The following is a 25,200-nucleotide window of genomic DNA, read 5'->3' as shown; positions in this document are numbered from 1 at the left end:
TCACTTCCTTCTGCAGGACTTCAGACAAGTTGTCCCTCTGCCTATTTGATCCTCAAACTGTCACAATCTTCTCTCTCTCTCTCTCTCTCTCTCTCTCTCTCTCTCTCTCTTTCTCTGTCTCCCTCTCCCTCTCTCTCTATATATATATATATATTTTTTTTTTCAGGTCCAGCTTATAGGTCACTTTCTCAAGGCCTTACTTCACTGCCCAACCTACATTTGGTACTCTCTGTTATCTCTTTCATAGCACCCGGCACTACAGAAATTTGAAATGACATATTCATTGATATATTCAAGAATTCAATATCAACCATATCCACCAGGCCAGGGGTCAGCAAAATTTTTCTGAAAAGACCCAGAAAGTAAATATTTTAGGCTTTACAAAGCACAGGGTCTGTGTTGCATCCATCATTTGTTACTTTAACACAGAAGTAGCCATAGATAATATGTTAAAAATTTGGCTGTGTTCTAATAAAAATGTATTTGCAAAAATAGGCAGTGGGCTGGTTTTGAACTAAAGCTCCAGTTTGCAGACGCCTGCTCTAGAGTATAACTTCCAAGGGGGCGGGGATAAGACTGCTTTACGCTGTATCTCTGCTGCCTAGTAAGTGCCTGATATGTAGTAGTTGCACAAAAGCAATCATTGAATGGGCACAATAGGAAAGACTGTCACAATAAAATTTGCTCCATGTAGCTCTCAGATCAGTAAGTACAAGTTATAGGAGAGCAAATTTAAATTCAATGTAAAAAATAAATAAATAAATAAAAAGCTTCCTAAAAGTTCTACCAACTTTACAGAATTACCATCCAGATTAGCTAAAATAATGGTTCCTAGAAGTTCTACCAACTTTAAAGAATTAGCATACAGATTAACTAAAATAATGGATGTGGAAATATTCTATAAACTACAAACGAAGTGTATGTTGTGATCATTAAGAATTGTAATTGACCAAAAACATGTGTAGGCTACCCTCTGAGGCAGTGGGGTCCCTGAGTTACTTAATGAGCCTAAGGACCCAGCGATCAGTGCTCCAGGGCAGCCTTTTGCCCAGGTGGGTAGGAGGTTGGACCAGAAGACTTTGGAGATGCCTTCCAATTTGAAGTTTCTCCATCACTTGGGACCTGCCCGTTATGAGCAATAACGTACTTACTAAATCCCTACCTTGTAAGAAGAATTCTATGTGCCAGGATTTATTTAATTCTTGAAACAACCCTTCGTGTTTAAATGACATTATCCTCATTTTGCAGACAGGAAGCTGAGAGTCAGAGATGATGAGGAAAAAGGGTAGATCCAGGATCAGGAGCCAGGCAGGACTGTGACTATGCTCTTATCATGCACTCCATACCTCCCCAGCCACACCAGTCTTTTCTCAAGCATCCCATCCGGAACCCCAAATTTACAAACATACAATTCCTAACATGTCCCTATATTAAGGACTGAAAGGTAAGCCCCTCAAAAAGCAGTTAGCATCACATTCCTTATAGGGCTCTGATGGAATGATGAAGAAATATAAGAACTGAAACCATCATTTTTTAACAGTTTTCCTTTGAAATATGCTAAATAAAAAGAACAGCTTTGAAAACAAAATGATTTATGTCTAAGAGAAACATTTTCACCTTTGTGAGAAAACCTATTATTTTTCAATCTATAGTTCACAGAAGGGAAAACAGGTAGCTAAAGTATTAGGTGATGGTATAAATTACTACATCACATAATTTGGGTAACATCTGTTGGGGAAAGAAAATACCAGCTGCAGCATAGAATAAATATTGCTTTTTCTGATTTCCAAAGAGAGAGTAGTTGCCATTTCCATATGAAAATGCTTATATAAAAGTAGGCAATTTTTATTCCAGAAGGAGGTCAAAAATTAATCTGCTGCTTAAGTCAGAGCAATGGGATTACAAATGTTCTTTATTACCTTCAAATTGCTTATCTATCTTTTCTACATGTTTAATGATAAACATATATTACTTGTGTAATAAAATGGTCAAAACAACTTGTCTAGAGTATGTATTTCTTAATGTTTTCTCAGTAATTTATTCACCAAGTCCTTTCTAATGACTCCATCTATCTCCTGCTCAGTTACCTGGCCTCACCTACCTGGAACACAACTGAGAATTCTGAAGAAAGCTAAAAAGGCCTCGGAACAGCCCAAATAGATGTGACAAATCCAGTCTTCGGGCACATTCATTACAGGAGGGCTTTCTGAGCTCTTATTATTTCAGAGAGTTCTAATAAATGTAGATAGCTGGTGGACCTAATCTCTTACAGAGCTGAGGAATCAAATATGGAGGGTTATGTAGTAGACAACACAGTTATCCCCCCAAAATCCATTCTATCCACCCTCCAATGTGTAACAGCCATCCTATCTGGGTGGGACTGAATCCCACCTCCAGAGATATTCTCTGATAACCATAGTAATCCCAGAATATTCCCATCGCATTTCATACTCATTGCTGCCTCATATCCAAACCAATAATCCTTTAGAATTCCTTGGGGGTTGGTTCAGGAGTTTGTCCAGTCAGCAAAAAGCTCAGGATTGCTACTAACAGTTCTGGGCAAAGGTGCTCTTTGTTTCTGATAGTGAACTATGCAAGATGTAAAGCCTGAAAATACTGCAATTGTTTTTCACCGTGACGCAGGCCAGAGCAAGGCTAAACCTCACACATGGAGCCCAATAAAGTAAGTCAGAGCTCGGATCAAGCCACAAAAGAAGCCAACCTAGCCTCAGAGGCAGTATAAAACACCTGTGTTATTAAGTTAGTTTGTACTGGATTCTGTGTTATTCTGTGTTAGCCATAACAACCTTGGCCTTCCCTGGAGAGTCACAATTTACAGCTATTTCCCGATATAACTATTACCAGAGTTCCCTTTCACTTCCAGAAGTATTCTGATTTGAATAACCAATTATATGGCACCCAAAACATAACTGATGTAGAGTAAAAAGGAGGTAATCAGGCTTAGAAAAGGCCAAAACGCTCACAGTGACACCTGAAAACACTGAAAATAAGAATGCACAGAAACTGTATGTTAAAAGGAGACATAAAATTCCTCAGGAGTCTGAGATCATTTGATGTGGAAGCAAACCATCCCATGTATATTGATAGCCCCAGAGGCTATCACACTAAAGAAGCCCTTCCCCCAAAAGCTCTACAGATTTTCTTCAGAACTATGACAAATGTAACACAAGGGGGGTTTTCTGGTCCATTATGTTTGAGAACAGCTTCCCTTGGAGACTTAAAATACACATTAACATGGTGAAGGCTCTGAGCACTCCTGAAAAAAAATTATTTTATTTTGTTTACCCAGTTTTTACCCAATTTGTTTGATCATAGAGAATTGTTTTTCTAAGATACCATTAATATGCAGTAGATAACTCTTGTGCTGACACCAATTTGGGAAAAGCTACTGTCACTAATTAATGACACTGAGTCATCGAAAAAAATCATCGAATTATATTTAGTTTTTTTGTTTAAAGTGTTGAGAAGTATTTAATATATTCTAGAAAGATTCCCTTACAAAATGGCCAACATTTTAACGTGTAAAAGAACTAAATAATTTTTTAAAAATAAAAGCTCACCTGTGCCCTAACTGGTTTGGCTCAGTGGATAGAGCGTCGGCCTGTGGATGAAGGGTCCCAAGTTCGATTCCAGTCAAAAGGAATGTATCTTGGCTGCGGGCACATCCCCAGTAGGGGGTGTGCAGGAGGCAGCTGATTGATGTTTCTCTCTCATCAATGTTTCTAACTCTCTATCCCTCTCCCTCTCTATAAAAAATCAATAATATCTATTTTTAAAAAAATAGATAAAAACACCTCACCTGTCTTAGTGATTATGTAAGAATGGTGAATAATAAAATCTCTACTACATAACTAATTTGGCACCTTCTAAGGTGCCATGGCTTTTGGTAGGATGTAAGTCCTATTATCTAAGAGAGAAAACAGCTATGAAAAAACACACATACACATCAGTAATTATGTCTCAGTAGAGTTCTACACTGAACAAAAAAATGTGTAAATTGCTATTCGTTAGCACCTTAAGATGTGTATTATTCCACAGGTCAAATCTATCATAATGACTTTAGAAGGGACTTGAGGAATGGCAGTCTTTGCTAGACAAATTCCTAGCAAGCTTAGGGGGCTCTTTCCTGATGAAATATAAACACGAGCTCGGGAGGAATGTGCCAGGGCATATTTCACTGTCCCCAGGAGGGGTTCTCTTGACTCTGAGTAGAATAAAACAAAAAGCTTCCGAGATGCTCGAACACAAATCCTGCTTCCAGAAGACAGGCTGGCATTTTCATTACAACCTGGGCCTGTCGAATTCTTGTCATTCGGGAAGTCTTCAGAGCTTTTGAGAACCACTTTATAAGGACTTCTGCCAGGCATCCCATGATAGGCAACTAGAAACTAAAGGAGTGGGGAGGGAGAGAAAATGCATGGCTTGACTACAGCATCAAATCCCGAAAGCCTGCAAGGAAGGAAACAAACAATCCTCTGTGGATACTGAGTGTAAACAACCCAGCTTAAGGGTTTCAACTATGTTGTGATGGTGAGAGAGCAATTTCCCTTCAATTTCCACAGGAGGAGGGGTACATCCTTCAGGAGGATTCTTAGCAGCTGAAAACCGAACAGTTGGCATAAAACCAGAAAATGCTGCGGGCCTCAGAAATAATATCACCCCCGCATGAGAGGCAGTAATAAAGTGGCACTAGACTAGAGCATGAAGTAGAAATGACCCTGATGTTGGATTACAATGAGTTCCGACACCAGGAATGCCAGCTCTGGTTTACCGTTGGCCCCACCACCAGCACCATTGTGACCCTTATTTGCTTCTGTGGATCTCTCAGGAGGCTTGAATAAAAATTTAAGGACACAATAACATCTTACTTACACCTGGGGCTGTGTAACTCTAGGTTACCGGGGGATGGAGGGTGTCTAAGGTCCTTCATGCCAGATGAACCACAGTTTTAGTTGTCTATATACAGGATGCCCCCAAAAATGTATGCACACCCTTTGGTAATAATAAAGGCAGTGCTTATTAAAATACATTTCAATTTCAAAATTGAGCTATCGGCTGTTAAAGTGTGTATACATCTTTTGGGAACACCCTGTATATTTAAGATGCACATGATACTATCCCTTGAAAGAAAAAACATTACTTTGTTTCATAGCTTATGTTTGTGTACATGTAAGAAATTGGGTTAAAATGGTTTCTTTCTCTATAGAAAATATAAGAAATTACAAACACTTGAAAAATTAAAATATTAAGACATTCAGATATTCCAAATATCTGATAACTCCAAATTCACATATATAGACACAACGATAGATAGGTAGATAGAGAGATAGATACATAGACTGACAGATGGATAATCAAATATAAGGCAGGAAGCCATCATACAAAGGAGTATTCTGAAATAATCACTAATATCATCATCCTTTATGTTTATTTCAGAAGAATTTTCACATGCATTTAATTTGAGCCTCATTCTATCCCCTTGAACAGAGTACGTATTATTTCATTTTAAAAATACTGAAACAGACTCAAAGAAGCTAAATGACTTGCTCTCATGCTCAAAAGTAGAAGGGAATGGCTGAGCTGAGACTTGTTATCTGATTACTCCTGACCACCTATCCCCTTCTGTAGAGGGCCCCCTGGGAAGGCACATCATGCCTTTGATCCTAAGATTTGGTGATACTTCCTAATATTTGGGGATCCTACCTAATAAAAGAGTAATATGCAAATTGATCCTAACTCCACTACACCCACAAGCCATGCCCACCAGCCACGCCCACCAGCCAATCAGGAGCAAATATGCAATTAAACCCAACCAAGATGGCTACAGCCACAGAGAGTTGGAGGGAGGCTTGGGTTTCCCTGGCAACAGAGGAAGCCAAGCTTTCCGCCTGCCCTTGCCGGCCTAAACCTCCACTCAAGGCTACAAAGTTTCAATTATAGAAGGTAAACAAATCCAAACAGAAATGGCAGCAGCTAGGGAGCTGGAAAGAGCAGGAGGCAAGGGTTTCCCCCAACAATGGAAGAAGCAAAGCTTTCCACACACCCTGGCCAGCCCAGGCCTCCACCTAAGGCTACAAAGTTTCAATTACAGAAGGTACACAAACCCCAAAAGAAATGGCTGCCAGCCACTGAGCGAGCAGGAGGCTTGGCTCCACTCCAGCCTACAAAGTTTCAATTGTAGAAGGTAAATAAATTCCAGATACCAGGGCCTCCTCTTGGGTCGCCAGGAGGTGTGGCTGGCCTGCAAACCACCACAGGCCCCTCACTCAGGCCACCCTACGCCCCAAGGAAACCCCCACCCTGATCCGGGACACCCTTCAGGGCAAATCAGCTGGCCCCCACTCCTGCACCAGGCCTCTATCCTATCTAATAAAAGAGTAATATGCAGATTGACCATCACTCCAACACACAAGATGGCTGCCCCCATGTGGGCAAAGATCCTGCCCCCATGTGGACACAAGATGGCCAGCAGGGGAGGGCAGTTGGGAGGCACCAGGCCTGCAAGGGAGGGCAGTTGAGAGGGACCAGGCCTGCAAGGGAGGGCAGTTGGAGGCAATCAACCCTGCAGGGGAGGGCAGTTAGGGGTGACCAGGCCAACAGAGGAGGGAAGTTGGAGGCAAACAGGCTGGCAGGGGAGCAGTTAGGCATCAATCAGGCTGGCAGTGGAGTGGTTAGGGGGTGATCAGGCTGGCAGGCAGAAACGGTTGGGGGCAATCAGGAAGGTAGGCAGGCGAGCGGTTGGGAGCCAGCATTCCTGGATTGTGAGAGGGATGTCCGAATGCCCGTTTAGGCCTGATCCCACTGGCCTAAATGGGCAGTTGGACATCCCTCAAGGGGTCTCAGATTGGAGAGGGTGCAGGCTGGGCTGAGGGACACCCCCCCCCATCCGTGCACGAATTTCGTGCACCGGGCCTCTAGTATATAAATAAATGCACTGCATGGGCTCGGGGTCCCTGTCCCTCCATCAGAGAGGATGGCGTCCCACCTGGCTCCCAGCTTTGTTTCTATCTTTCCATTTGGTCTCTTTTTTCTTTTATTTCTTAATCCCCAGCCACCTCCAATTAGGAACCGGACCTGCTCCTTTTCCATGCTGACGCGGAAAAGAGAGAAACATCCCACACCCTTCATCTTACTTTAAACAGGATTAAAATTTGGGGGGAAAAGGAATTAATTTCTGAACTTGTACTAAAAAGGACAACTTAACAACTGATGAAGAGGTTATCTGGATCACTCAATTGGAAACAAACGAATTGAAATAATAATATTGCCTTGTATCTGTGGAGGCACTTTCACGTATTATAGTTCAAAGTGCATTTGCATATATCATTTCCTTTGCCTTTACAATATCCCTATAAAATATGTAGCACAGATACAATTCCCCATTTTTTAGATGAAGATATTTAGATACCTAGATATTGAATCACTTGCCCAGAGTCACGTGAATTACTAGAACTTAGATCTGATGGTGGTTATTCAATTCTACAAAACATTTTTACTAACCTAAGAACATCAGTGTTGGTATTTTTCTGTCTTCTATTCTCTCTTCTTCAGTTCACAATTGAGCACTCATTCCATGCACAGCACTGTGCCAAAGGCTCTGGGAAAGGCACATGAATAAGACAGTGAATCTGCTTTCTAATAGTTTAGAATTTAAGAGAGTATTGCACCTATTTGCACTCAAAATACCAAGAAGAATGAAATGTGTCCCATTAGGGATATGAAGAACTTCATCAGAAGGGAAAGATCATTCATGGACAGGAAAACCAGGGAGAGGCTTGTGAATGGTCATTATATGTCCCAATTTGCCAGGAACTATTCCAATTGATGCCCGTTGTTTTTTGAGCAGCTTCTTTCCTCTCTCAAAAGTGTCCCCATTGTATGATAAATTATATGATCAGCCCTTTCAAGAAGGGAGTGAAATTTACAGTTGGGGTGTATTTTAATGGATGAAGATTTGGGAAAAAATATTAATAAAAGAAAGGGAACAAGAGAGATAAGGATAAAGGTGGAGGAGCAAAGCATGGCAAATTCAGAATGGTGGATGATCCACAGAGTTGGTGGCCACCCACTCTTTTCCTCCATATACAACTGACCCTTGAACAATAAGAATTTGAACTGAATGGGTCCACTTATACTTGCATTTTTCCAATAAATATATATAGTACTGTAAATGTATTTTCTCTTCTTTATTATTTCCTTAATAGCATTTTCTTTCCTCTAGCTCACTTTTCTGTAAGATTATAGTATATAACACATGTATGTGTTAACTGACTGTTTATATTATTGGTAAGGCTTCTGGTCAACAGTAGGCCATTAGTAGCTAAGTTTCCAGGGAAGTCAGTCATTCTGAGATTTTTCAATGGCACGGGGTGGGATGGTCAGTGTCCCGAACCCCTGCACTGTTCAAGGGGTCCACTGTATGTGAATACTGCTCCACCCATCAAGAGGCGGGATCTCTTTCCCTGAATCTGGGCCGGCCCCTAACTAATCTTGTCCAGAAAGCACTGGGAGTAACCTCGTGCCAGCTCCAGTCTAGCCTTTAAGAGGCTGAGCAGATTCTGCATTTTGCTCTTGAAAAGAACAACCAAGAAAGCTGAAGACAGAGGCAGGAAAGGAGCCCAAACCAGCCTGAGGCAATTCCAGCCAAGCCTACTGAGATGCCCGTTTATGAATGGAGAAGCAGCGATTAAGGCCTTTTCAGCACCAGCAAACCCCATCAGGAGCAGAACAACTGCTCAGCTTGCCGGGGTTGCAGAATTCCGAGAGAGAGAATAAATTGCTTATGTTTTAGGCCATTAAATTCTAAGGTGGCTTGTTGTAACTGCAATAGATACCTGGCACAATGGGTGAGTAGAACATGGGGACTTATCCTTGTCTAAGGTTTGTGAGGCGAGTGTTTCTCTGACATCCTGTTCAGCCACAATCTTAGGAAAGCCCGGTGTCCCACTGTCTCAGAGGTAGACTTTCTCAGTGATTCTGTCCCTCCTCCAGTGGTAGAAGACCCCCCCCCCACCCCCCATAACTCTGGACCCAAGAATGGCCCCAAGACTGAAGTTTCCTCTCCTCATCCAGGCCTACATCACCCAGGGAGACTCTCAGGTCACCTGCCCTGCCTTTTGTCTTTCTTAGGAGCATCCAGTGAAGGCTGTGAGGAGAGCCTTCCGCGAGTGCCCACTCCCCTGTATCGCCCACCTACATGGGCTCTATATGCTACCACTATCCACTTGATCTTTAGGAATCCATTAACAACTTAGCTGAATGCAGATAATCTGCTTTTACGCCGCCGACCTGCCTTCCTCCCTCCAAGTCTGCAACAGATAAGCCACGGCCTGCATTTCAGTCTCTCCTTGGAGGTCTGTTTGTCCTTGGATTTTAGGGTAGCTGTTGCCCTGCAACCTCAGCTCTATGATGGGTTTGAGAAAAGTGACAATTGTGGACATTACTTCTTGGATCAGGTTTCTACATGCCAGGCAGAAGCCAGAAGTACATAGTTGCTCTTTAAACTGATCCAGGGAACTCTAGGAGGCCTACAAGGGGGCACCCAGGAGAAAGGGGACCTTTTGTCATTGACTCAGCCAGCCAGCTCCATTTTTAAAAACCAAGTTTACATACTGAGCACCGACAGAAAGAAACGTGTGACTACAAACAGGTGGAAAACCACTGACCCACAGCACGATTTCAGATGCACCAAGCAATCAGTCCCTTCCCCAGACTTCTCCTCTCTACCTGTTCCCCAAAGCCTGAGAGCCTTCCCAGGGGAGAGAAGCTTGCACACCACATCAGAGGCAAAGTTTAAAGTGCAAATACTTCAAGGGAAAGTTGACTTAAAATTCACATGAAATGTAGTTAATAGGAATTCCCCCACCCCCTAAAAGCAGGTTTTAATAAGAACAGAGCACAAAAACTGAGTCTGGAAAGAAGGAAAAAAAGGGTCCTGGATTGGGGGCAGAGAATATTTCAAAAAATATTGATCAGGCATACAACAAGCCAACCTCCTACATCACCATTTGCCCATGGCTGGTACACATACACAGGCACTTAAGCGTATCTCCAGGAAATTGAGGCAGTCCAGGAATCTGTTTTGCCGTAGCACAATGCAAGCAACCACAGTTAGCACCTCAGGGGGCCCTGAGTGATGACAGATGTGAAAAGCGACACTTTCTCCCTCCACCAGCTGGCCTGGGAGCCAGTGACAGACACACAGCGGCTTAGCCCCTCCTCTGGCCCTGATTATACTGAGCGGTAATAGTAGAGGATGAAATATGAAGGAAGGAAGGGAGATATGTTAAAGGTGAGCACCATGAAAAACGGTCACTGGAAAGCCACTTAAAATAAGAGCAGCGGAAAAGGTAAGTGCTTCTCTGGAAAGCACCTTCCCTTTCCAAGCAACACATGAATCATCTAAGGGAAAACACCTTCACAGCTGGAGAGGTGACGTCTAGAAAAAATGCTAATGTTACTGAATGTTACTACTAGCATTTAAGTGAGGGTGACTAGGGCAGCAACAGCAATAGCTATTTTCAAATCGGGCCTCAGGTAAGGAGGTTAAAAGGAGAATAAATGTAGAATTAAATTCTCTTATAATCCTTAGATATAATTACTAAAACAAAGACAGGTGGTTGGTGATGAAATACATATACATGAAAGATTAATGTAAAAACCTAAAACATGAGAAAATGTCATTATTTCCTGCAGAAAAAAACTTAGATCTCTCAATCAATACCTGAAAAGGTAAGCATCATGGAAAACAAATGTCAACCTCAGGTAAAGGCTTCCTTTAATCTTACTTGAATATGTACATAAATCTCATCTTCCCAATGAAATATGAACCCCTTTGGAGGTCAGTTCTTTTTTGTGACTTCTTTTCTTTCACTTTATGTATAAAATGAGCAAACGGTACTTAATAACATAAGTATTTGAGAAGCAAATAAATAGATTTGGAAGACAGAGTTTTCAACCCAAGTCCAAAGCATGATATGGCACTGTACTTTCCATAATGTTGTGTGGAAAATGTTTTGACTTAATAAATAATTAATCTTGTTTTATTTCACAGTACCACTCATCAAATTTTGGTCCTTTGATGTTTGTGCTATTTTAAGCCTACGTATAATATGTAATGTCTAAACATATTTAAATATCATTAATGCTAAAGGAATTATCAAGTTAAACTGTCACGAAGTGTTAACCTAAGAGCAGACACTGAAAAGGACATTTAAACCAAGAAGAGTAAAGCCACATTAGTGAGTTAAACTTAATACAGTTTTCTTTTACAATTTTAATAAAGTATAACTGACATACAATAAACTGCATATATTAAAATATAGAATTCAGTAAGTGTTGACTTCCAAGTGTTGACATCCAAGAAATCTTTGCCACCATCATGATAATAAACCAATACATGACCCCCAAGAGTTTCCTCCCACCACACCCTGTCTTCCACCTCTCCCTTCTCCTGTCCCCAGACAAACAGTGATCTGTTTGCATTTTTTCAAGTTTTATACAAATGAGATCATACAATATGCACTCTTTGGGGATGGTCAGAGGTATCTGACTTCTTTTACTCAAAAAATTATTTTTGAGGTTCATCTGTGTTGTAGCATGTATCAATAGTTCATCCCTTTTATTTGCTGAATAGTGTTTGTTATAATTATACTAGAGGCCCAGTGCATGGATTCGTGCACCGGTGGAGTCCCTTGGCCTGGCCTGCAGGGATCAGCTGACACCAGCAGTCCTACATCCCCCAAGGGATGTAGCAGTGCACGAAGAGACAGGCGGCCAGAGAGGAACTCAAGCCCAGGACAGGCGCCATGCCGCTCCCGCTCATCCCACCCCCGTTGCGCCTGCCACCACCACCGCTTGGTAGGCTCGCTGGTGCTCCGCTGCAGTCTGCACCCATCCTAGGGCAATACTGGCGTGCCCGTGACTGAGAAGTGGCCATGGGCTCGGGCCCAGTCAGTCCGATGTCAGTCCCAATCCCAGGCTCAGTCTGGATGGGGGAGGAGCATGCAAGAGGAGGATCCACAGAAGAGGCTCGCACCGCTGCTGCTGCAACTGCACTCGCCAGCCATGAGCCCAGTGTCTGGCGCCCGTTGGTCAGCTGAGCAGCGCTCCCGCTGTGGAAGCACACTGACCACTAGGGAGCAGCTCCTGCATTGAGCGTCTGCCCCCTGGTGGTCAGTGTGCATCATAGCAACTGGTCGACCGGTCGTTCGGTTGTTCAGTCACTTAGGCTTTTTTATATATATAGACTAGAGGCCCAGGGCACGGATTTGTGCACATTGAAAGGAAATTAATAAGAAGGTGGCTGGCAGGGCTGGACTGGGTGAGACAGGCCAGACATGCCCTGAAGCCAACCTGTCAAAAAATATCTGTAGGGATTTTTATTGAGATTGCACTGAATCTATGGATCAGTTGGGAAGAACTAATCCAGGGCAAAAGAATCCCAAATTTCCACTCTCATCCTTTCCTCCCTCCCTGTCAGGCTTACATCAGTAGAAGACTAAGGGCCAGAGAGTTGAAGCCTGAGATTAAACCACAAGTTAAGATGTCTCCTGCCAGTAGGTGTCTTTGGAGACCCAAGGCTAGTTCCCTTTCATCTCTTCTCTCCTTTATCTTTGCTTTCCCTTGTGTGATATTTTCTCCTTCTTTCCTTCCTTTCATGAGAGTATTACAGATTAGCTCCCCTGCTTCCGGTTCCACCATTAACACCAGCTCCTTCCAGCCAGGGTGGAAACCAAAGTTTCACAGCCATTTCTCAACTCTCAGGTCCCTGAAGCAAGCAAAAAGCCCTTTTGAGAGTACACACATTTGGCCATCTTTGGGGCCTACCTGAACAAGTCATCAAAAACAACAATGCTTTCCTCCCATCACTCATCACCCTGCCTTTCTATACTTTCCACAATTCTAGAGAACGATAAAACACAAAGGATTAAACCCATGATGGCCCAAAGGAATGAAGATTCATGTGTATTTCTGAGGCGAACACTGCCTCTAAGGAATTCTGGCTGGGGCTACATGGGAACCGCAAGGGGAAGGATAAACCTGCAGCCATAGAAACTGGGGTGTGGGGGTAAGGGGGTGAGGGGACAACAAAAGCCAATGGGGAAGAAAGAAGAGCATTGCAACCAGAGCAGTGAAAGGGATGTGAAGGGGAGGAAATCCTGTCAGAGGCAGCCTATCTGAGATAGGACTTACTGGTACACTGTTCCTAGAGGCCCTTTGGCTATTGTACATTAGGGGCTGCCTCTCTAATAAAATAGCCATTAAAAATTTTACCATCTTATTTAACTGGTGTTCTAAGTGCAGAGTTTAAATTATAAATTATAGAAAAAGTATTATGACCCTAATCACTATGTAAATGGAATTTTTTAAATCTCTATATCTCTTAGAAACATACAAAGAATCAGAAATAGAAACGTCTACTCTTCTATATTTAATCTTACTTCATTCCTAGTAAAATCAAAGAAATGATTGGTACATGTGTGTTTTAATCAAAAGATCTTTACAATAACAGGGTTGTCATAATTATTCCTAGTCAGTGGTTCTCCTGCCAACAGTATTCAAAAACTTATTTCAACTTAAAGAAATTATAACATATTTCTGACTGCATTTCCTTTGATTTTGTCCCAGGGACTCTTCTAAAAGATGTGGTTGAGAACCTATGCCAATTTCTGAAAGAACCCATCTCTACTTGACTACTAGAGAGCACAAAATCCCCTCTAAAAGAATAAGCAGAGAGAACAACTACACAGCCTGTGACAAAAAATTCTTCAGTCCTGTCAGTGTAGCTCAGTGGTTGAGCATCTCCTATAAACCAGGAGGTCATGGTTCAATTCCTGGTCGGGGCACATGCCTTTGTTGTGGGCTCAATCCCCAGTAAGAGGCATGCAGGAGGCAGCCGATCAATGATTCTCTCTCATCATTGTTTCTGTCTCAATCTCTCTCTCTCTCCCTCCTCTTTGAAATCAATAAAAATATATATTTTTAAAATCTTCAAAACACAGACTGTTATTATTAGAAATGAAGAAAATAAGGAATTTTAAATTTCAGAGCCATTTGATTTATAATTATTTACTCTTGTAAGCAAGCTTACACTTTAGTCTTCTATTTCCATAGAAATATGAGATACAGTAAATAAATGTACATTACAAAGACAAACCTAGCACTTTCAAATATTCATTACGTTTAATATCACCTCATGGGCTTGAATTTCTAAAGCTGGACCATCACAGGTGTATTTCGCCCCTGGTTTTAACTTGCAATTTCTACACCTGCCATCAGGGGGTATATTGGGTCCTAATAATAGGGGTCAGTCAGCTAGGTTTATATCTCCAGGTGTGGATAAATGAAAGAATGCATAATCTAGAATACATAAGTATGCACATTCTATTAAAATAAATAAATATTTTAAGTTGCAAGCATAAATTATTAACTAGTTCCCAATTATCATGTATAAAAGTGCTTTCTCAGCACTCTAACCTGAATTCTCAAAATACCCTGAACTAGCCAGGGCTGTTCTTTTTCTTTTCATTTGGAAGAGCATATGGTCACAGAGCTTCTGCAGCAGCATGAATCTCTCTGGTCTATTTTCCCATGTAGAAGGTTGACCTCCTCCTTGGGCTGCTTTACACTTGCCTAAATCCCTAAACACTGCCTCTAATGCAATTTAATTGTCACTGAATTACTTAAGATTATTTACTAAAAACCTTAGGTGCTTTCTGCCAACAATATTTTTTTGCTAAAGGACAGTGTCCTTTTTAAATTTCCTGCTTAAAAATATTAAAAAAGTATAAAGAAGAAAATAAAAACTATCCCTAAATTTACCATCCAAAGGTGCTAAGGGGTTTGTTTTCTATAGTTTTCATTATTATCCCTTTTCCTCTCTGAATTTTTTTCCTCAGTTTGTTTTCTACTTCACTACTTGCGGTATTTCTTAGTGTACCAGTTCTGTTGACTCCCTTCTAAATTGGGTTAATAGTTGCATGTCCCTCATAAGGTTGTCATGAAGATTACATGCGTTAAAACATGTGGGCCTTTAGAACAATGCCTGGCCCGAGTAAGCGCTCAATAAATGCTAGCTATTGTCATTATTTCTATTAGGACTGGCTTTCACACTTTTCAACTGTGTCATTCTTCCTTCCTCTTCCTGTTCCTGGCGGCCTGCTTAGCTGGCTGCAGCTTCACACATGCAACATCCCCTCAAGTGTTGTTGAAAGCAGAAAAAACATGTTTTCTAAAATCATCTCACATTTCATGATAAATCTATTACAGAGAAAACAATTCCTCTGAACCCTTAGGAAAATGGTGATCCCTTTATTTTGAGTAACAGAATCTCTTAATAGAATCCACAAGAGAACCTTATTTTCCGATAAAATAATCTCCTGAGTTGAGCTGCTTTCTGGCATCATTTGCTGTGGTTCCAAATCTTTCTTAGAGACATCCCTATCTGGATTGCAGGGGAAATGGTCTAGAGCAGGGTAGGTAGGATGAGGAGGAGGGCAGTGCTTTACCAGTACAATATCCAGCAGCCCATGCGGACCGTAAAGGAGTTAGAATGAGCATCTCTAGACCTCCAATGTGGATCGCATTCCCTGGGAAATGACCCATTTTCCAAAACCTCTGTCTGATGTGGCAGACACACCCAGAGCAACCTGAAGAGCTTTCCTGTCACCAAGCCTGGAGCTTTGCTTGTGGTAGTTGACTATGGAGGAAGCAAAGGTCAAGGTAGCTATTGAATTACAAATGCTGGCTCCACCAATCCATTTATCCATTCATCCATTCCATAAATAGTTATTGAGTAATGTGGGCCAAGTATGTGCTCAATCCAGGGATTCAATGTTGTCTTTCTGGCTCTCCAAGTCTAATATGAGAGACAAATACCAAGTCGACAAATACCAAAATGACTCTACCATTAGAATCAGAGTGCCATGACAGCACAGATCTCTGAGGATCCCTAAGGAAGTCACGATGGAGCCAAGGTCTGAAGGATGATTAGGAATTAAGGAGGTTACCCAAGGCAGAGACCCAAGGCCAGTGGTGCTCATGAGGTCATGTGCCGCAGCAGAGAAGCCACGGTAGACACAGGGCTAGACGGCAGAGGTCCATATTCTGGATGGCTGCCTTGATCTAAAAACAGTCAAAACCCCTGGAAGCATTTAAACAGAGATCACATGACAGACCTGCCTCTTAAAAGGCTCAATGGAAGTCCAGCCAGTGTGACTCTGTGCTTGAGCATAGACCTATGAACCAGGTTAGGGTTTGATTCCCGGTCAGGGCACATGCCGGAGTTGCGGGCTCGATCCCCAGGGTGGGGCGTGCAGGAGGCAGCCGATCAATGATTCTATCTCATCATTGATGTTTCTATCTCTCTCTCTCTTCTCCCTTCCTCTCTGAAATCAATAAAAGTATATATTTTTTTAAAAGGCTCATGGAAGTCTAGTGAGGAGAAGGAATTGAAAGAGGGCAAGATGGCTGTAAGGAGACACACAGAGAAACCTGAATCTCAATATGCCATGGTTACATGCTCACCAGCCGCCCCTCACACTGCACTTACTTCCAAACATTGCATCACTCAGGTCACCAGCTTACTTTCTGGACCCACTGAGGGGAAGGGCCTCAAGGACATCCTCCAACCTGGATCCACTGAGGAAATGCCAACAAAAATCCCCCATCACTCTCTGCCATAGGGGCTGTAACCTTCACTGGTTTCTCTTGTTAATGCTGATTTCCCCCTATTTCTATATCCTTTCAGCCATTCCACCAGGAATTTGGGGAGTACTGGGGTCCCTGCTTACACCAACCGCCAAACCTCGCCATTTCAAATATTGCCTTCTGAAACTGAACACTCAAATTAAAGCACCATATTTAAAAAGAACCACTTTTAAGCATGTATTTTTAGTAGCCTTTTCACAAGCATATTTTGGATCAAAAGGATAGTTGTAATTATATCAGCAATTTTCAGCATTCATATAAGTAGAAATTGTTGTAAAAAGATTGCTGAAAAAGAAAGCATCTCCCATACCCCTATTATCTACTATAATGCAGAACACAGCTGGTGTGGCGAATAGGCATTTATGAATAATTTTAAAGAACTTTTTATTCAATAGTTTCCACCCCTTCAGTATCTTTTACTAATAAAGACTGAATGTTGACTCCCTCCCTCTTCCTTTTTCTCCATTTCATGTTTTTAAGGTAAGAAGTAAAGTATCCCAAAAGCCCTCTGTGTAATCCCTGTGGTGACTGTTTACTACGGTCCTAGTAAATGTACCTTTTACATTTTGCAGCACCAGTATTTAACAAATGAATTTTTTAATTAGTCAATACAATTTGTGGAACATATTGGTTATAGAATTTCTCAATTTTTTTACAATTATTATTTATTGAAGGACCTACAATACCCTGTAGACTTAATCATTGGGAAACATAATGAGATTCATTGGTATTTTCATTTTATTAACATGGAATCTTGGGCTCACATGTTAAATAGGTTTACATAAAATGTAATCAAGGTCAAATAATAAACCTTTGGCAAATCCAAAAATAAAACTGATATATTTTGATTATCAACATTGCTTTGACGTTTCCATCTGTTTTTAGAAAAAAAAGTCCCTCCAAAGCAGTAACTGACAGGTGCCAGTCATGCTGACTGAAACTTTGACTATTTATATTGCTGGCAATTTCTAGCAAGCATATTTCTATTTTTGTATTTTTTCTGTACTTTTGTATTTTAAAACATTCACGTTCTTCAAATGTGAATTGCTTATATGTTTTTATTTACTTGTTTCCAATAGCAACAATACAGAAAAAAAGATCTAATCTAGCATCTGACTATAACTTTCCTTAAGCCATCACAAGACAATATTGCTGTAGGGAAGTAAAAGCTGTCGTCAATAACAACATGCACAGGGATGTAAACCTCAAGGTAAACTATAAATGCATCCCTCACCCAGGGCAGATTGAGAAACACCCATCTCTTTGTGGCACCATAACTAGCAATGTAGTACATGTAGAAAAACAAAAGAGAAGCATTGATCAGACCGTCAAACCTCAGAGGGAAGGTAGGGGAGGGTGGGGATAAGGGGGAGAGATCAACCAAAGGACTTGTATGCATGCATATAAGCCTAACCAATGGACGCAGACACCAGGGCGGGTTGAGGGCATGAGGTGGGGGGTGCAATGGGTCACATATGTAATACCTTAATCAATAAAGAAAAAAAGAAAAAGAAAAAAAAATGTTAAAAAGCTATTTTTCGTGGCTTTTTCATTCAAATGGCAAAAGTTTCCAATTTGGAAATATACTTTAAAAGTATAATTTTCTCTCTTGGATTCACAAAAATCTCATTCATCTATTTCCCATATCCCCCTTAGTCATAAATATTAAAATGAAGCAGTTAGTTCTTCATTTTCACCAACCCTTCTGAAATCAGTAGATAAAATTAAAAATTAATATTACTTCAAACTATGAAAAGGTGATCAGGGCTAGGGTGAGTTTATTTATTTAATTTTTAAACCCCTCCCCCATCATTTCTACTTAATTTCTTTTACCAGAAACATTCTCCTTAGCCCAAGCTGCATAAGGGTAAGGAGAATTAGGCATGGTCCCTTGTTTAGGATGTCAACTCTAAAAACTTTCGGAGCTTTGATAAAGGAGAAATATGGACAACTACAAAGTTTTAGGATTTAGGAACCTAATTATTAAAAATTTTCCTTCTGCCACTTTTTCCCCCATCAATGGCCTAGTTAGCTCTGGTTTCTTGAGCCCAGAGGGGGAAGATGTTAGAGATATTATCTTAGTTTTCTTTATGGGCCCCTAATTGCCCATCACATGTTAGGTTAAAATAATAAATACTTGTCTAATAAAATATCTGTTGAAGGAATGAATGACCCAAGAGAAAAAAATGTCACAAAATTAGCATGGGCCTGTTCTCCCAACAGATGCTCTGGGACCAGGTGTGACCACAGAAACAGTTTGCCCACTTGCTTCTTTGTTCCCTACCATCCGCTTTCCACCCATCACCAGGCTACCAATGGCCTTTTGATGGTAAAATCCAATTCCTAAACATGGTTGCCGCTTCATCCTCCGTACTCTGTTAGTACTGTCCCACAATGGAACAATCCCATTTAAAACTTCTGCTAACTTTCATGATGCCAAATTACAGAAAATCCTGTTTCTGTGTTCTCTGCTATATCTTTTATTTCCTTTACTGAATTCAGCCGTCTTCATTTCATCACCTAAATACAGTCATTCCTAAGGGGGTGTCCTAGCATTCTTATTGGTTACTACCTTTCTCCAGTAATCTTACCCATTCTCAAAACATCAATGATACTTTACTAGAGATGATTCCAAAATCTCCATTTCTCATCCTCATCACTCTCTAGGCCTCCACATCTGATTCCCAGGGGCTTCCTTGACCTCTCCACCATCTAAGTAACTTACTGTTACCTCAAATTCAACAAAGCAGTCCTGAACTAGACATTCCATTCTTGCCAAACCAATCAAATTCCCTGACCTCCATTCCAATGAATGTTCCCAGACACCCAAGCTTAAAGCCCCTGGATCATCTTTGATTCCTTCCTCTCTTTCACCTAAACATCCAGTCCATTGCCTAGTCCTTTACAGTTTGTCTCTCTCGTCTTGCCTTTTTCTCACCTAACCAATCTATTTCACATGACCTCAGTTTTCTTTATTTTTGTTTATTTGTTTTGTGTGGTGTTTTCATATTTTAGTCTCATTCCCAACTGTTTCCCACTGGGATTCTAAGTCAACTTGACTATAAACTATTCCCCAAACGCACCCCATATTTCCCTTTCCCATTGTCTTGCGCCATGCTGTTCCCTCTGTTGTGTATGCCTTTCCACCATCTCCATGGGTTGTTATCTTGCCCAATGGTGGAACATTTCATGTAGGACCTTCTCCATGAAGCCTTACCTGATTTCCAAAACCAAATATGGTTTATTTTCCCTTGAAATCCATCTTTGTTGTTGTTTTTCCCACCATCTGTCTTCTGACATCATATGCTGCTTTTCAAAGAAAGTCTGCTTCTCATGCCATCCCCCACTAGCCTGCAGTCTTTCTGAAGTCAGTCATCATATTTTATATCTTTATTTCCCCTGTAGAAGCTTTGCATACAAACAGAATTCAATATTTGTATTTTTTGTATTTATGTATTTTTTCTTCCCTCATCCTGTTCCAAAAAGGATTTGTAGTCACTCAATAAATATTTGTTGAAATAACAAAACCACTTGCTTTTATGCTTACACCTCTAACCACCTACAATTTTCTTTACTCTTTCCTACAAGAATAGTCCTTTAATGTTGCTAAATACTTATTCATTCCAATGTTTCGAATAAAATTAACCTAAAAGTAGTTTTAGTTCCCAATCTTTTTTCTCTCCTTCTCCTTTCTGAATCATCTATACCAGGAGTTCTTAACCTCAGCACTACTGACATTTTGAACCAGATCATCTTTCTTGGAGAGTGGGAGAAGGATCTATCCTATCTCAACCAGCAATAATGAAAGTTACAAATGCAAGCTATAGGTATAATTTTAAATATCCTAGAAGCTACATTTAAAAATTAAAAGAGTCCTGGCCAGGTGGCTCTGTTGGTTAGAGCACTGTCCCATAAGCCAAATGTTGCAGGTTTGATTTCCAGTCAGGGCACATATCTAAATTGCAGGGTTCAATAACCTGTGGGGCATGCTTACAGGAAGCAACCAATTTATCTCTCTTTCTCCTTCCTTCCCTTCCTCCCCACCTTCCTCTCTCTCTCAAATCAATAAAAAAACATATCCTCGGGTGAGGATTAAAAAAAATAAATTTAAAAACTAAAAAGAAACAGATTAAATTCGTTTTAGTAATATATTTAATCCAACATAGTCAAAATATTATCATTTCAACATGTAATCAATATAAGAAAGTCATTAATGAAATATTTACTGTTCTTTTTTCTTACTAGTCTTCGAAATCCAGTGTATACTTTATATTTTGTTCATTTACTTTATAGCCACATGTGGCTAGTGACTACTGTGTTGGACAGCTCAGATACAGACAGTTTTCCCTAGGCTGAGAAATCATTTTTCAAGAAGAATGAAGAAATCTTCTCTTTTCTTTCCCCCTAGTCATTCATAGCTATAATCAAATATAGCAAGATTCAGGATCAGTCATAAATGCAGAAAATTTCAAAGATGATAGATGATGGGGGATCTGGGATCAGAAAGTAGATGGGGCCGAAACCGGTTTGGCTCAGTGGATAGAGCGTCGGCCTTCGGACTGAAAGGTCCCAGGTTCGATTCCGGTCAAGGGCATATACCTTGGTTGCGGGCACATCCCCAGTAGGGGTTGTGCAAGAGGCAGCTGATCGATGTTTCTCTATCATCGATGTTTCTAACTCTCTATCCCTCTCTCTTCATCTCTGTGAAAAATCAATAAAATATATTTAAAAAAAAAAAAAAAGAAAGTAGATGGGGGGAGAAGATGGAAAATCAAGAAATGGCTATATGATTCTATTTCACTAGCTTAGTACATTTGATCATTAGGTCACATAGAGATGTCACTTTCTACTTGCCTTCCACACCCAAAATTCCCAATCCAGAAATAAAATCTATATTATCCTGTATAATAAAATCTTAACCTTTTGCACTCGGATGTCGAGTGTGACTCGACACGGTTAGCATTAGAATAAAGGAATCGAGAAAAAAGCAAGCGAGTGCAAAGGGTTAATATGCTAAGTGTCCAACCATTCGTTCGACCATTTGACCTGTTGCTATGACGCGCACTGACCACCAGAGGGCAGATGCTCCAACTGGTAGGTTAGCTTGCTGCTGGGATCCGGCTGATCAGGACTGGGCGAGACAGGCCAGACACATCCTAGAGCCCTCCCCTGGTCCCTCCCTGGCCCTGATATTGCACCAGTGGGGTCCCTTGGCCTGGCCTGCACCCTCTCACAATCTGGGACCCCTCAGGGGATGTCAGAGAGCCAGTTTCAGCCCAGTCCCCACAGGCCAGGCTGAGGGACCCCAGCAGTGCATGAATCTGGGCACCAGGCCTCTAGTTATATAATATATCTCCACACAAAGTGTTCTCACAGTGTGCATGAAAATTTTAAGTATTGATTTCTCTGAAGTTCTGGGTGAGTCATGCATTACAGATGTGGGAGAGAAAGTTACCCAAATCTTCTCATTCTGATCAATTCACTTTACAAATAAAGAAGCTAGGGTAGAAACAGAACTAGAAATTGGCCTGATATCTTGGAGCTCAAGGAGAACGTCTAAGCTAGAACCCAAGTTCAGAGTCCTGGTTCCATGCCCTCCTCCCAGCTCTTCCTCGCTGTGTAATTTTCAAAGAGTAACTTCACCTCTTGTACCATTGGTTTCTTCACATCTACAACAGAACCAATGATATCTACTTTGCACATTTTTTGTGAGAATTACCACCAATAAGTTAATGTATGTGAAAATATGAGGCACAGTGTTCCTGTGATTCCAAAGGTTTGCTGAATCTGAAAAGGGTAGACATAATAGAATCAGAAGGTAAGAAGCACCTTGAAGATTTATGTTAATCCATTATTATTTCTCAGGAGTGTTATGTCTAATCTATTAAGGCTGATGAAAATGTAAATGGTTACTTAAAAGCTTTAAGGAAATACTGTTAAGAACTCTCTCAACAATACATTCCAATAAGGAACAATTCTTACTATCCAAAAGTTTTCTGATAGGTCTATAATTTTAACCAAATTTCCTCTCTCTTTATAGAAGTATAAACTCAATCACTAATGGAAAATGGAACTCACCATTGTTTCCATGAGGTAACAGTATGACTCCTTCAAATATCTGAAAAGCATTGTTATTCCTTAGCCTTCCTTCCTCAGAAGTTGTAAATATTAACTTTCTGTAGAAAGGTGGGCATTTTAATAACACCTTGTACCAATATCCTGTGTATTTTGGTCCAATTTGAATTTAGTTGCAATCTTCCTCTGGGTAAAATGAAAGAAAAGCACTTTTCCCTCCATGTAGTTCTATAAGTTCTGGTTTCATGCAGGATCTTTTATGGAAGAACATCCCTTTGAGTTAGATACATCCTGCCTCAGCCTTCCCTCAGCAGGGTGTGCACGGAGGAGGGCTTGCACTTTAGAATTCAGGCCCTTGAGTTAGGGAACAAAGTCTGAATCTGCACGTCCTCCAGGACACAATAGAACAGCCAGCTGTTTGCTTAGATTTTTGTCTGAGTAGTATTTTATCGGGCTATTATTAGTTTTAATGTTGTAATTAGATGCGCAAATGTACCCTGAGGTATGTTTGGATAGGATCATCATACAAATTAGAATTGACAATGATGAACACAGCTGCATTTTTGCCAATGATTAGGCATTTAAATGAGTGCTGGTGGTGTGTTTGCTGGAAAATGTGATCCCATGAAGTGGAGAGGGTAGCAAGGATGTGAGGCTGACAAGGGGACATCAAAAATATCATAATAACAAAAGAGAGTGAATATATGAGATTCCACTTGGAGACTGGAACTAGTTTCCCTAACCACCCTATCTAAATGGTTCCCTCCTCTCACCCTGACAATATTATATATTCCAACAGGCTTTTGGCCTTATGCCTGTTGTGCCTCCCTTCCCACGAGAACATAAGTTCTAAGAGAACAGGGACAATGTCACATCTTCAACACTAGAACAGTGCCCAGTTTCTCCACATACTAGATTCTCAAAATTATTGCTGAGTAAATAAATAGATAAAAATGAATTCCAATATACACTGAGAAGAGTTAGTGTAGGTCTGACTTCTTCATCTACAACTTCCATAAAAATCATTTAATATTTACCCCTGGGTGACATCAAATTCAGCATCATGTTTTTCATCACTGGAACCTGGAGGCTCGGGTTGGCTAAGTGACTTGTCCAAAGGCTTATAATTAACTAGCCTGGACTCAGACAAAACAGCTGATTGCCGAGTGTGCACTTCATTATACTTTTTATGTCTATGACAGTAACCATCAGAGGAATATATTAGTGTTCTTTCCTACTCACCTTATATCCTACTAAATGAGTATAATTGTAATAGAGAATAAAGACGTCAGCACTTTCGTCCCTTCACAGCACTCTCAGTTGTGGCATCGTAATTAAATCTCTTTCAGAAACTGCTGACCTCTAGAATCCTCCCTCTTGTAGCTCCAAATTACTAAACCTTCCAACCCAGGGCTTTCCAAACCTTGTCTCCTTGTCACCTCAAGTCCCGAAGCCTTGACTTCTTGACACGGTTTCCACCCCTGCCCCTATACTTCTTCCAAATTTTAAAAAATGTGAATCCAAAGATACAAACACAAGAAATAAGCAGCATATTTCTGGAAGCATATAAGCCCTGCAGAGTCTTGACAAGACTGTAAGCCAGTATGGTTTGGAGGATCTGAGTGCATAGTTAAATAATGTACCGATGGTCTATGAATAGGAATAAAATACTCTAACACTAATTCTATACCAATATAACGTCATCTTTTTTGGAGATTCAGAAGTCCATCCTTGCAGTGCCCGGAGGGCACTATTTTGAACACTGATTCTCTCTGCATATTCCTGTAGAAAGAAAATATAATTATTTAAGTTCTTGGATTCTTAATTAATGGAACTTTATAGAATTTTAACAAAGAGAACTTGTGATATTCTTCTATGAAGCAAAAGCAGACATCAAGTAAATGAGTTATACTTCAAACAAAAACAGCTAAATTAAATATTTATCATTTCTTTACATGTAAAAGACTAAATCTAGTTCCCAAATCATTAAAGTATAATTGCATTTATCATGGGTTATGACCAGAAAAGCTTACTCAATCTTTTCTTCTCAAGCAAATGTTGAAGTTATGAATTTTCTGTTACATTATATTTCAGTTTAGCTACTTTAAATTATGTATCCTCCTAAATATACTGAAACTGGCAAAAGCTGTTTATCAATTTTAAATATTCAAGTTGATGACAAACATAAACTCATCAGTACAATTCACATTGGCTATCTCATATCTAGAACTGTTGTCTGACTAGCCGATAGTACTAACCCAGCTAATGAAGGATTAATCAATGACTTTTTAAAAGCTTCCTATGATGGTATTCAAAGCAGAAGGGCTTCCAAGGAGAGTCACTACAAAATGTTAACAATGGAGAAAGGGAAGAACCTGAGCAGAGGCACCTGGA

Source organism: Eptesicus fuscus, chromosome 7, assembly GCF_027574615.1.
Source record: "Eptesicus fuscus isolate TK198812 chromosome 7, DD_ASM_mEF_20220401, whole genome shotgun sequence".
NCBI lineage: Eukaryota > Metazoa > Chordata > Mammalia > Chiroptera > Vespertilionidae > Eptesicus > Eptesicus fuscus.
The sequence above is the reverse complement of the archived record's forward strand: the minus strand, read 5'-3'. Positions refer to the sequence as shown.